The sequence below is a fragment of the Podarcis bocagei genome, assembly GCF_964188305.1.
Source record: "Podarcis bocagei genome assembly, chromosome: 14".
NCBI lineage: Eukaryota > Metazoa > Chordata > Lepidosauria > Squamata > Lacertidae > Podarcis > Podarcis bocagei.
The window spans coordinates 15,178,893-15,192,449 of NC_138139.1; positions in this window are offsets into that span (position 1 = coordinate 15,178,893).

A 13,557-nucleotide genomic window follows, 5' to 3' on the forward strand; every position below is an offset into this window, starting at 1 on the left:
CTATAACTCCCATCAGCCCTAGCAAGTGTGCCTAAATTAAGACTTCTAGAGCTCATTTTAAGGCACTATCAACTAAGCAATAAAAACCATCCAATTAAAGAAATGAAATAGTTCCATCGGAAAAGAGATTGACTGTTAAACCACTTTCAGACCCTCCAAGTGCCCCTATTTTCCAGGGACAGCCCCAAATTTACAGAAGCCGTCCCAGTTTCTGATTTGATCTCGCTTTTCCTTAGGATGTCCCTATTTTCATCAGAGAAATGTTGGAGGGTATGGAGTTATGAGACCCCTGAGCCAATGAGATAAGCAACCTAGACAACCTTTTGAAGACATGAATGGTTTTTTAAAAAAATGTTTAATGTTTAATTATGTTTTTATATATGTTGGAAGCTGCCCAGAGTGGCTGGGGCAACCCAATCAGAGGGGCGGGGTACAAATATTAAAAATGATGGTGATTATTATTATGGAATAGGATGCCCCTATTTTCATCGGAGGAATGTCGGAGGGTATGCACTTTGCAAACTGCAGCTGTGGGAGGCAATAGGAAGGTCTCCTAGCAATTCTTTGCCCCTGTAACAAACTACAGCTCCCATAATTCTTTGGGGGAAGCCATGACAGTTTAAAGTGGTATCCTACTGCTTCAGAGGTCTGGCGCGAATGTGCCTCAGGCAGCTTCCTATGTTCCACAGACACACACACACACCATCTTTTCCCACACTACCCCATACATACCTTGAGGCTTATCTGGAGGAAAATATTCAGATCTTGCTTCTCTGTTTGCTGACGGCATTAGCATTGTAGATTAACCTGTTCTTGTAAGTCTGTTGACCAGCTCCTGGGAACCCCGAGCTCCTTACTGATAACAGAAAGTAAACCTCCTATGTAAAGGTCCTATATAAATTTCCTGCAGGGAGACAGAGGAATACAAACTTTTGTATACGCATATACTCAAAGTTCCTGGGAAATGGGGACAATTGGAGAGTCTGCATGGTGGTGGAAGGGGTTCCCCCCCATTCACATTAATGTCCCTCTAAAAAGGGACGCTGGTGGTGCTGTGGGTTAAACCACAGAGCCTAGGACTTGCCGATCAGAAGGTTGGCGGTTCGAATCCCCGCATTGGGGTGAGCGCCCGTTGCTCGGTCCCTGCTCCTGCCAACCTAGCAGTTTGAAAGCACATCAAAGTGCAAATAGATAAATAGGGACCGCTCCGGCGGGAAGGTAAACGGTGTTTCCGTGTGCTGCTCTGGTTCACCAGAAGTGGCTTAAGTCATGTTGGCCACATGACCCGGAAGCTGTCTGCGGACAAATGCCGGCTCCCTCGGCCTATAGAGTGAGATGAGCATGCAACCCCAGAGTCGTGGCCGACTCTGGGGTTGTGGCGCTCATCTCACTTTATTGGCCGAGGGAGCCGGCGTACAGCTTCCGGGTCATGTGGCCAGCAGGACTAAGCCACTTCTGGCGAACCAGAACAGTGCACGGAAACGCTGTTTACCTTCCCGCCAGAGCGGTACCTATTTATCTACTTGCACTTTTACATGCTTTTGAACTGCTAGGTTGGCAGGAGCAGGGACCGAGCAACGGGAGCTCACCCCGTCATGGGGATTCGAACTGCCGACTTTCTGATCAGCAAGTCCTAGGCTCTGTGGTTTAACCCACAGTACCACCCGCGTCCCAATGTCTCTCTATGTGATTTCCCCCCCCCCCACATAAAGGGACACGGGTGTCACTGAGCCTCTTGGGCTTGCCGATCAGAAGGTTGGCGGTTCGAATTCCTGTGAAAGGGTGAGCTCCCGTTGCTCTGTCCCAACCTAGCAGTTCAAAAGCACACAGGTGCAAGTAGATAAATAGGTAACGCTGCAGCGGGATGGTAAACACTGTTTCTGTGCTCTGTGGTTTACGTCACAGTGCCCCATTGCGCCAGAAGCGGTTTAGTCATGCTGGCCACATGTCACAGAAAGCTGTCTGTGGACAAACACCGGCTCCCTCAACCTGAAAGCAAGATGAGCGCCACAACCCCATAGTCACTTTTGACAGGACTTAACCATCCATGGGTCCTTTACTTTTTTTTCTTCCTTCATGCCACCCCAGAATAAGGGGCAAGCTGGGCTATGCACAGCGCACCCCCATCCTGATACTGGCCAGCGTGGGAAGCCCCCGCCGCAGATCCAACCCCGAACCAGTGTGGGGACAGGGTAAAGGCTTTCATAGGGGTCTTCATCCCCTCCTTGAGGGCTCGATCCTGACAATGCGGCTTTGCATGGGTCTTCCCTGCAGCGAAGGTGGTTGCAAAGAAAAGAGGCACATTGAAGAATGAGCATTGAACCTTCCAGCTGGTGAGTGGAGGATTCAATCCTGCTGGCGTCTGCTTCCCAAGTTCGTTCCTTGCTGGGAAGGAACTGACAGCCTCAGACCACTCTGGGCAACCTGATCTATTCCAGGCTGATCTGGGGCTTTGTCTCAACCCAACTCGGCCCAAGGCCCAGATCACACTCCATTGGCCTGATTCAGCTCCAGCTTAGGCCCAAATCACTGTACAGTCCTGGTGGCAATCACTCAATGAAAGTAAAGGGGTATGCTTCATGGTTGAGAAGGGATTCGAACGCAGGTCTCTTCACTTCTAGTCGAACCGCTTGGCCACAATGGCTCTTTACACTGAAAAGTCTGTGTGCCGTTGTGGTTAGAGTAAGGTAAAGGTAAAGGGACCCCTGACCATTAGGTCCAGTCGTGACCGACTCTGGGGTTGCGAACCAGAGCAGTGCACGGAAACGCCATTTACCTTCCCGCCAGAGTGGTACCTATTTATCTACTTGCACTTTGACGTGCTTTCGAACTGCTAGGTTGGCAGGAGCTGGGACCGAGCAACGGGAGCTCACCCTGTCGTGGGGATTCGAACCGCCGACCTTCTGATTGGCAAGTCCTAGGCTCTGTGGTTTAACCCACAGTGCCACCCGCGTCCCATGGTTAGAGTAGTAGAATGGCTTTATGAAAATCAGTTTTATTTTATATTTTACATTGATAGTCAGCCCTTCACCACGTGGTCCCAGGGCCAAAATAACTAACCAAAATACAACAGAAAACATGGGAGAATGTCTCATTTTTCCAGTCTTCAATTCAGTTCTCATGAATTCAGCATTGGCTTGCGATTCTTTTAAAATATATATTTATTGACTTTTCAAAAATACAACTTCAAGGAAGTCTAGAGAACGTACAGATCAGAAAAAGAAAAACAGTAACTATGTGAAGTGCAAATTCAGATTAAATCATCAGCGTTGGAAAATAAAGCATTTCCCCCCCTTTAAAAGTCCTCCTGAAAATCCACCACCATTTCAGTGTCAATTCCTGCTAATATACCATTTTTGTTTTCAGTTTCCCGCAACGTGCATTTCTGTAAAACATTTTCCCATAACACAATGCATTTTTGGTATGTTGTTTTTACTAATATATATGATTACACACACTCTTTACCATAGGAAATGCATTTTTGAGGGGGGAGGGGGTGGCTAAATTCTTTTGAAAAGTTGGAAGTAAATGGGGAGAAAGAGAACATGGAACACAAGTATTTTAAACAGATGAAAAATAGGCCTTAAAGATATGCAGGATTGCAGCCCGAAATCAGTAAGGGACGTTCGCGAGAGAGTTTTGCTCCGCACGCCAATCCTACAGCCCCATCACGGCTGGATTCATTTTCTTTCACTGAGGGGAAAGATGGCAAATTGATACATAAAGCAAGCCGCAAGAGCTGCCGCTGACCTTGACAAGGAACCAAAATAAACCGGTTATCAACAACACAAAGCAATTTGAAATTTCGGGTTGGCCGGCTGCCTCCTTCCTTCCCAGAATGAATGAACTCAGTAGGGAATTTGCAAGTGAGTTAAAAAAGCAGATCGCAAGCTCTTTATAAGGAGTGGAAGAAAACAGTCTTCATCTATGGGCAGGTTGGGCTAAGATCAGTATGTGCTGAAAAGAAAATAGAAATCACTATGCTTGGGGGAGCTGGCAAGACGGGGCATCGAAGGACCCCTCCCACTAAGGCCAGACCACAGGACTTTTTTCTCCCGCTGAGCACCAAGGCAGGATTCTGCTATTCCAGTTGCCCCCACTCTGTTCATCAGGCTGCGTAGGAATGGGTGGGTCTGTCTGTTCTGGTTTCTCCTTCTTCTCCACGCTTACTTTCCGCTCCTCACTTTTCCACAGCACGTGGCCGGGGTTTCAATTTTTTAAAAGTAAAAAAAAAAATTGCTTCTGAAAAACGCCTCAGCGTTTATGCACAAATACATGCATGCTTCTCCTAAATAGACACATTTTCTGTGCAATTCTGCCACATTATTGCATACATTTTTTCCTAAGGAGATGCATGTTTATTTTATTTATTTACTGTCAGGGGTTCAGGAGCAGAGGCAAGGGCAAGGGAGGAAACAGAGAGCGAGGGGGAGGAGGCAGAAGAAAAGATGAGTGATGACGACGACCCGAGATCTCCGAGTCTTTCCAGTGAATCAGAAGATTCACAGAAAGGAGCACCAGTGGTCAGGGCAAGGGGGGAGCCTAGGGGGACACCCCAGGAAGATAGAGCCAGAGGGGACTCCGAGGAGAGCAGTTGGAAATCGGGACCAGCGTCACAGCCAGAGAGCAGGGAAGAGGAGGAGCGCCAGAGATCAAGCGCTGGCAGCTCGCAACAGGGGGGAGGGCACGAGTCAGGAGTGGCCACACCTCCATCGGGGAGCGAAGAAACGGTCAGACGGAAAGTGGAAGGTTGGGCGCGCGCGCCAAGTTCAAATGCACAGGAAAGTGACGCAGTAGGCAGCCAGGAAAGGGAGCCAGGTCCTAAAGCCCGGCGCAAGGAGACAGGGAGTTCCGGGGGGTCGGCGTCAGAAGAATCCCGGAAGGAAGAGACCCCGGGGGGCAGAGGGACCCAGAGGAGAGCAGTCAGGCGGAAAAGGTGGAGCAGGGCTAGGATATTAAGTTGGTGCACAAGGGGCGGAGACTCAGACGGAGCTTCGCCGATCTAGCCATTAGACGTAGAGTTGCACGCAGCAGCTTGGGAATGGAAACTGTAACTCAATAAAGACTTTTACTTAATGACCGCTGGCTAGCGTGATCCTCTGTGAGCTAGGATCTTGAAGCAGCTCTGACATTTACGTAAAAGTTTTCTATTCCTCCTTTCCTCTAAGGAGCTTAAGGCGGCACTCGTAGCACTCCTCCCCATTTTATCCTCACGACAGCACTGCAAGGCGGGTTCGGCTGAGAGTGAGTGAGGGGCCCCAGGTGAGCTTCATGTGGCTTAGGGGAGATTTGAACCCTGCTCTCCCAGGTCCTAATCCAACACTCTAACTTCAGGTTACAGACTCCGCTAACCCAGTAATAGTACCTCGGGTTAAGAACTTTGCTACAGGATAAGAACAGAAATCGTGCTCCGGTGGTGCAGCAGCAGCAGGAGGCCCCATTATCTAAAGTGGTGTTTCAGGTTAAGAACAGTTTCAGGTTAAGAACAGACCTCCAGAACGAATTAAATACTTAACCTGAGGTACCACTGTATTGTTATTGTTATTATTACTATGCTTACATAATACTTCTCCAGATGTTGGGGGTCTACTGCTGCCTTCTCCCATGACTGTTGGCTATAATGGGTAGCGTAATAATAATAATAATAATAATAATAATAATAATAATAATAATAATTTATTTTATTTATATCCCACCCTCCGCAGCCGAAGCCGGGCTCAGAGCGGCTAACAACAGTAAAATGATACAACATTCTAAAATCATTTCATTGTAAAATCAGTTCAAATCAGATTAATGGCAACCATTGGGCTAGAGTTCTGTGAGGATTGCCAAAGGAGGGGGTCAGGCTGTGCCCTGGCCAAAGGCCTGGTGGAACCAGGAACCAGTCCAAAAAGCATCTATATCTATTTTTATTTTATTGCATTGATATCCCACCTTTTTCTCAAAGGAGCTCAAGGTTCTGTCCCATCTCCATTTAATCCTCACAACAACCCTGTGAGGTAAGTCAGGCTGAGAGACAGTGACTGGCCCAAGGTCACTCAGTGAGCTTCATGGCTGAGTAGGGCTTTGAACCCAGATTTCCAAGGATGTAGTCTGACTCTCTAACCACTTCTTTCTTCTTCTTCTTTGGTGATCACTCGCAGCCGAGTAAGATTGTCTTCCATAAACACGGCTTTAACAATGAGTCCGTAAATGACTGTGGAGGCCAATTCTGGACCCACACGTCCTTCCACAGTGGGGACATTGGTTTCTGGGCAGGAGTCCATCACGGTGTGGATTTGCCAAGCGTGCCTTCCTCTTAGCACGTTTCTCCCTTGCGTTCTGAGTTCGAGTGTCTGGGACATTCGCAGGGAAACCAGAATGCTTGTTTACAAAGCTATTGTACTACCAACCTTACTGTATGCTTGTGAAACATGGACCACTTACAAACGCCACCTCCAACTTCTCAAAAAATTCCATCAATGGTGTCTCCGGAAAATCTTACACATTACTTGGGAAGACGGGTGAACTAATATCAGTGTACTGGATGAAGCAAAGATCACCAGTGTTGAAGCAATGATTCTTCAACGTCAACTTCATTGGACTGGTCATGTTGTGTGGATGCCTGATTATCATCTTCTAAAGCAACTACAGTGGTACCTCTGGTTACGTACTTAATTCGTTCCGGAGGTCCGTTCTTAACCTGAAACTGTTCTTAACCTGAAGCACCACTTTAGCTAATGGGGCCTCCCGCTGCTGCTGCGCCACCACCACGTGATTTCTGTTCCCATCCTGAAGCAAAGTTCTTAACCTGAGGTACTATTTTTGGGTTAGCGGAGTCTGTAACCTGAAGCATATGTAACCTGAAGCGTATGTAACCCAAGGTACCACTGTACTCTATTCCAAACTTAAAAATGGAAAGCATAATGCTGGTGGTCAACAAAAGAGGTTTAAAGACTGTCTCAAGGCAAATATTTAAAATTGTAGTATAAACACCGACAACTGGGAAACACTGGCCTGTGAGCGCTCCAGTTGGAGAACAGCCTTCTAACCACTACACCACACTAGCTCAACATGGCCTACCCCTGCCGTCCTACAACCACCTGAGTATTCACTCTGGATGTGAGCCCAATAACGTCCGGCAGGCCAGCGGCTTTCAGGTTGGAAGGATTCTGGCTCGATAAACCTTCACACCCCCGGAAAGCACCCTCCAAATGTTTCGATGTCACTTCTCAAAATGCAGGAGTCCTGTTCCCCCTTTGTACCTGGCCCTTCTAAGCGGCAGCCCACATCTCTTCGCAACCTCTTTCTTTCGGAGCGGTTATCAGTTTTATTTCTCCAAAGGGGGAGTTGTTTGGGCTGACGTGGAATGGACCCGGTAACACATTGTACCATTCTCCCTCCCTGCCTCCCTGCTTGCAAGCTTGGTATTCCGAGTACCTTATCTGAGCAGAAAGAAAGTCCACGGCGGGAGAGAGGCAGGGCAAGAGGGGAACTGGAGAGACGGGGCTGGCCTCCCCTTTCCGTATCTGCTTAACAAGCAAGAGAAGCAGAGAACTGGGCAGACTCATTCCGATCTGTTTCCCTTTTGATTAGAGCCTGTCAGCCCATCAGTCAGTCCATCAGTCTATCAGTCACACAGTACAGTGTGTGATGGCCTGGGATTCAGACTCAGATGCTGAACCTGAGGGATCCCAGCCTGCACAGGATTCCCCGCCTCCAGAACCAGCTGAGCCGTGGCTGGGGCATGAGCCTGAAGGGTCCTCACCTGTGCTGGGTCCTCAGGTGCAGGCATCAGCTGAGTTTGCTCTGGCTCCTGAATCATAGAATCATAGAATCATAGAATCATAGAATCATAGAATCATAGAGTTGGAAGAGACCACAAGGGCCATCGAGTCCAACCCCCTGCCAAGCAGGAAACACCATCAGAGCACTCCTGACATATGGTTGTCAAGCCTCTGCTTAAAGACCTCCAAAGCAGGAGACTCCACCACACTCCTTGGCAGCAAATTCCACTGTCAAACAGCTCTTACTGTCAGGAAGTTCTTCCTAATGTTTAGGTGGAATCTTCTTTCTTGTAGTTTGGATCCATTGCTCCGTGTCCGCTTCTCTGGAGCAGCAGAAAACAACCTTTCTCCCTCCTCTATGTGACATCCTTTTATATATTTGAACATGGCTATCATATCACCCCTTAACCTCCTCTTCTCCAGGCTAAACATGCCCAGCTCCCTTAGCCGTTCCTCATAAGGCATCGTTTCCAGGCCTTGGACCATTTTGGTTGCCCTCCTCTGGACACGTTCTGAGGTGATGGAGGACCCATTGCCTGCAGGTGCTCCACTCTCAGCCCCATCAGGGGAGGCTGAGGTTGCCTCTGGGTCCGGTAACCCTCCAGCCTCTCGTGACCTACAGAGGCTCAGGGCAGAGAGGCAGAGGGAACTAAGTTCCCACAGGAGGAGTGCTCACCTCCAGGCCAGGGGAGGCGAGTCACCAGAGGATTGAGGCCGCCCTATGCCTTGGGGCAGATGAAAGCCGGCCAGCCCCAGTCCCAAGTTGCAGGAGCAACATTGTTGGTCGCTAGTTCCTGCCTGAGCCCTGTCCTGCTTTCCTGCCTGAGCTCCTGACCCGCCCTGGCTCCCTGCTTGCTTGCCTGTTCCTGACTTCGCCCGACTCCCTGCCCTGCACCCAGCTTTAGCTACTACGGACTGCCTCCATGTTGCACCTTTGACCATGGACCGGACTTGGACCTTGCCTCTCGGGTAACCCACGAGAGCAACACACAGTGGTACCTCAGGTTAAGAACTTAATTTGTTCTGGAGGTCCGTTCTTAACCTGAAACTGTTCTTAACCTGAGGTACCACTTTAGCTAATGGGGCCTCCCGCTGCCGCAGCGCAATTTCTGTTCTCCTCCTGAAGCAAAGTTCTTATCCTGAGGTGCTATTTATGGGTTAGCAGAGTCTGTAACCTGAAGCGTCTGTAACCCGAGGTACCACTGTACAGGGAAGTCATCTAATTGGCTTGACAGACTCCCCATCTGAGGTTTCGAAACAGGTTGCAATGGTGGGAGTAGAGTCTAGTCCAAGCAATTTCTGATCTTGTTCTACTGCCTCTCGCGAGCCAGGAAAAAAGAGTACAGGATAAAAGGAATGAAATGCTTCATGTTCAGCTGGCTAGCTATCAAAGACGATGTAGGGAAGTCAGAGTGAACAAAGACAGGGCAGGGTTAGCAGAGGTGGTTCCAAAAAGCCGGCCCTACCATTGGGCGGAAGGAAGTAGTCACCTCAGGCAAATGGGCCTTGAACTTTGAGGTCTTTTGGCCACCAGGATAGAAAAAAGCGAGGGCCCTTACCAGAGAAGAACGGCAAATGAAACTATTGGACTACGCCGAAATGGCAAAACTGACCATAAAGCTCAGGAACCAGGACGATCAAAACTTTAATAAGGAATGGGGGAAATATACAATTTTCCTTAAAGACTACTGTACGCAGATGAAAACATTAGCGTGATTGTAATAACACTTGTAATGTAACGAGAAGTATGGATACAATGGAGTTATAAGAAACACACACTTGGATTACAGTGGTAACTCGGGTTAAGTACTTAATTCGTTCCGGAGGTCTGTACTTAACCTGAAACTGTTCTTAACCTGAAGCACCACTTTAGCTAATGGGGCCTCCCGCTGCTGCCGGGCTGCCGGAGCACGATTTCTGTTCTCAACCTGAAGCAAAGTACTTAACTTGAAGCACTATTTCTGGGTTAGCGGAGTCTGTAACCTGAAGCGTATGTAACCTGAAGTGTATGTAACTCGAGGTAAAGGTAAAGGGACCCTGACCATTAGGTCCAGTTGTGACCGACTCTGGGGTTGTAGTGCTCATCTCGCTTTATTGGCCATGGGAGCCGGTGTACAGCTTCCAGGTCATGTGGCCAGCATGACTAAGCCACTTCTGGCAAACCAGAGCAGCTCACAGAGACACCGTTTACCTTCCCGCCAGAGCGGTACCCATTTATCTACTTGCACTTTGATGTGCTTTTGAACTGCTAGGTTGGCAGGAGCAGGGACCGAGCAACAGGAGCTCACCCTGTCGTGGGGATTCGAACCACCGACCTTCTGATCGGCAAGTCCTAGGCTCTGTGGTTTAACCCACAGCGCCACATGCGTCCCTAGACCCATTGAAAATAATGAACCTGAGTTGGTTAACTTCAATGAGTCTACTCTGAGTTCTAGCACGGGCTACACCCCATATCTTTCCCCTTTCTTTCTTCGCTTCCGCTGGGCCTCAGAAGAGCAGAGAGTTAATCCGAAAGATTCCTTTCTCCCTATGAAACACTGCTTCATTAAAGTGATTTTAAATGCATGCTTCACAAACCTGGTTGACCTTTCCAGCTATTTGATCATTTTATTAATCCTAAAAGCTTGAAAGGATCAGTCCAGGGGAAACGGATCTCAAAATCAAAGACCGTTGCCAAAAGAAGGGGCCTGACCTTTTTCCAGGGTGGGCAGGAGAGTTTTGCAACCAAGAAAAATGCCACCTATTTGGGGGACATCGTTCATCTGCAGCCGCCCAAAGATCTCGGAGGAAGGCATGACGTTGGCCCCTGAAATAGCCTGAGGCAGGAATTCACTCAGGCAATAATAGAATATTCTGTCTTTCCTGGTAGCAAGCTTCCCTCTGCCCCAGCCATAATAAAAGAGCTGCAACTGAGATACGACGAGTACTAAGCCTCACAGCAGAAATTAGTGGGCCGTGAAGAAGATAAAATTAAAGAATTCAATTAACAGAGCCAAATCTGGATAACTGCGGACTCATATGTGGGGTTGCCAACTTGAATAAAATATTAGGGGGGCCCAGGTATGCCCTGCGCCACAAAACCGAGCCCATAGACCATTTGAATGGCAATGCCCATTAGCTTTGTGGGTGGGGGGCTGGCCCCCTCAAATATTTTATGGTAGGGAGGGCACTCAGTCCCTAGGACTTGGCTCCTATGCTCTCATGTTTCTGAAGGGAGAGCAGCCATGGCTTGTTTGTCCCAGAGTTATCTTTGTGGTAGGGATGAGGAACCTGTGGCCTTCTAGACATTGTTGGCTGGAGCTGATCGGATGTCAGAGACTAGTATGACTCTGAAGAGGGAGGAATGCCATCACAGACAGAGCAGCCTTTAACAGAGGAAGAAGGGGAAGATTTATCCCCCCCCCTTACTTCAACATTCCCAGAAGCAGAGAGACCAGCAGATTCAGAGGCCATACAGTTGGGGAAAGAGTTGTACAGTTTTGAGATAGTAGCTAGGCAACCAGGAGGGAGAGAGGGTTGTATTAGCCCTGTCCCTTTCTCTCTCAGTAAAGGTTGTCCACTGGGACAACTACGACTGGGGTTTGAACCCTAACTGAAATGAATCTAGATATTCAGTATCCTCCAAGAAGCTTGAGGCTGAATTACTCTCTCAAACCACTACAGTACTCTTATTTATCAAAAGAGAGGCTTTTTCCAGGGGTGGAAACAGCATCACTTCTTGAGTGTTCAGACCCCTGGGATCTCACTTGTGGGGTGCCCTACGGTTCCGTCCTCTCCCCCTTGCTTTTTAACATCTATATGAAGCCGCTGGGAGAGATCATCAAGGGGTTGGGCTGGGTGTTCATCAGTATGCAGATGATACCCAGCTCAACCTCTCCTTTAAATCACAACCATGAAGGCAGTGAAGGTCCTGTGTGAGTGTCTGCAGGTGGTTGGAGGATGGATAGTGGCTAATTGTTTGAGGTTGAATCATGACAAGACAGAAGTATGGTTTGGGGGGGGACAGGTGTGGAGGACTCCCTGGTCCTGAATGGGGTAACTTTGCCCCTGAAGGACCAGGTGCGCAGCCTGGGAGTCATTTTGGACTCACAGCTGTCCATGGAGGCGCAGGTCAATTCTGTGTCCAAGGCAGCTGTCTACCAGCTCCATCTGGTACACAGGCTGAGACCCATCTGCCCGCAGACTATCTCGCCAGAGTGGTGCATGCTCTGGTTATCTTGGACTACTGCAATGCTCTCTACATGGGGCTACCTTTGAAGGTGACCCAGAAACTACAACTAATCCAGAATGCGGCAGCTAGACTGGTGACTGGGAGTGGCCGCAGAGACCATATAACACCGGTCCTGAAAGACCTACACTGGCTCCCGGTACGTTTCGGAGCACAATTCAAAGTGCTAGTGCTGACATTTAAAGCCCTAAACCAGAAGGAGCATCTCCACCCCCATCGTTCAGCCTGGACACTGAGGCAGAGACGTGAGAGGGCATCAGAGGATGGGGGGAGGAAAGAGGGACAGAGGCCAGTGTTGCCCACAGCACCCCTGACCGTCATTCAAGTCACCCCAGGGTGCCACGGCACAGGGGTTGAAAACCACTGCTGTAATCAGTTGGACCACTGCAAGCATTTTGTCTATGTTCTCAGGGCACATAAATGCTCTTTTATAAGATGATTTGGCCCATGTGAGAGGCTCCCATACTGTGGCTTGTCCCCATGGATTAATCTATGGGACTGCAATAATAACACTCTTGTTATTTTGGTTGTACAGTGGTACCTCAGGTTACAAACGCTTCAGGTTACACACTCCGCTAACCCAGAAATAGTGCTTCAGGTTAAGAACTTTGCTTCAGGATGAGAACAGAAATTGTGCTCCCATGGCGCAGCAGCAGCAGGAGGCCCCATTAGCTAAAGTGGTGCTTCAGGTTAAGAACAGTTTCAGGTTAAGAACGGACCTGCGGAACGAATTAAATTCTTAATCCAAGGTACATGCATCCAGGCCATTTTTCGGTCCTCTCCTTCTTGCTTCTCCCAAACAGAACTGCAGTTTCTCTAGATGCATTATTCATCTCCAGTTATTGGAAATGGGCTGCAAATCCCCCCCCCTTTTGGTCTTGATGTATAAACTTTGCCTAACAACAGCGGAGGGTTATATTCCTGGAAGATCTCTCTCTTGATTATTTATTATTTAGACTATTTTGGTTCCAGTGTCTCACCAGTGCAAGCAAATTGAAGAGAAAATCCTTCTCCAAAGCGATTTCCTTCCTTCCTTTGCTCAGATAAGAGATCTTACCCAACGGCTCCACGCCGAGGTTTCGGTTGTGTGTGCAAATGTACCGAAACGTGACTGCTAACTTGATCAATAGTTCAAAAAGCAGGGGATTCTTCTGTTAGAAATTATTTCCATCGGTTGATAGTCATATTTAAAACATAACTCAGATGCATATGGTGAGAGCGACACAAAGAGATTTAGTAATTCATTCATCCCTCTTACCATTCCAAGGTTCTGCTTATCCCAACAACAATATTTACTCAGGCAGATAATAAGGCTTCAATGTAAGTTGACTTTATTACCTTCAGTGACGTGAAAGGATCGGTTGCCGGGTGACCTTGCATCTAGTTGGTGTTTTTTTATTATCCTAGACCATATATCTATATAATCTAGAATAGCTCTGAGAGCAGAGAGGAGGAGCTAACCTGTTGAATTACTTCTGATTTGGGAAGTTGCCCTCCAGGGAAAAAAACAGAATCTGATTTTTATTGTTGTTTTGTTTTTTAAAATGCCAGTCTTCAGAATAA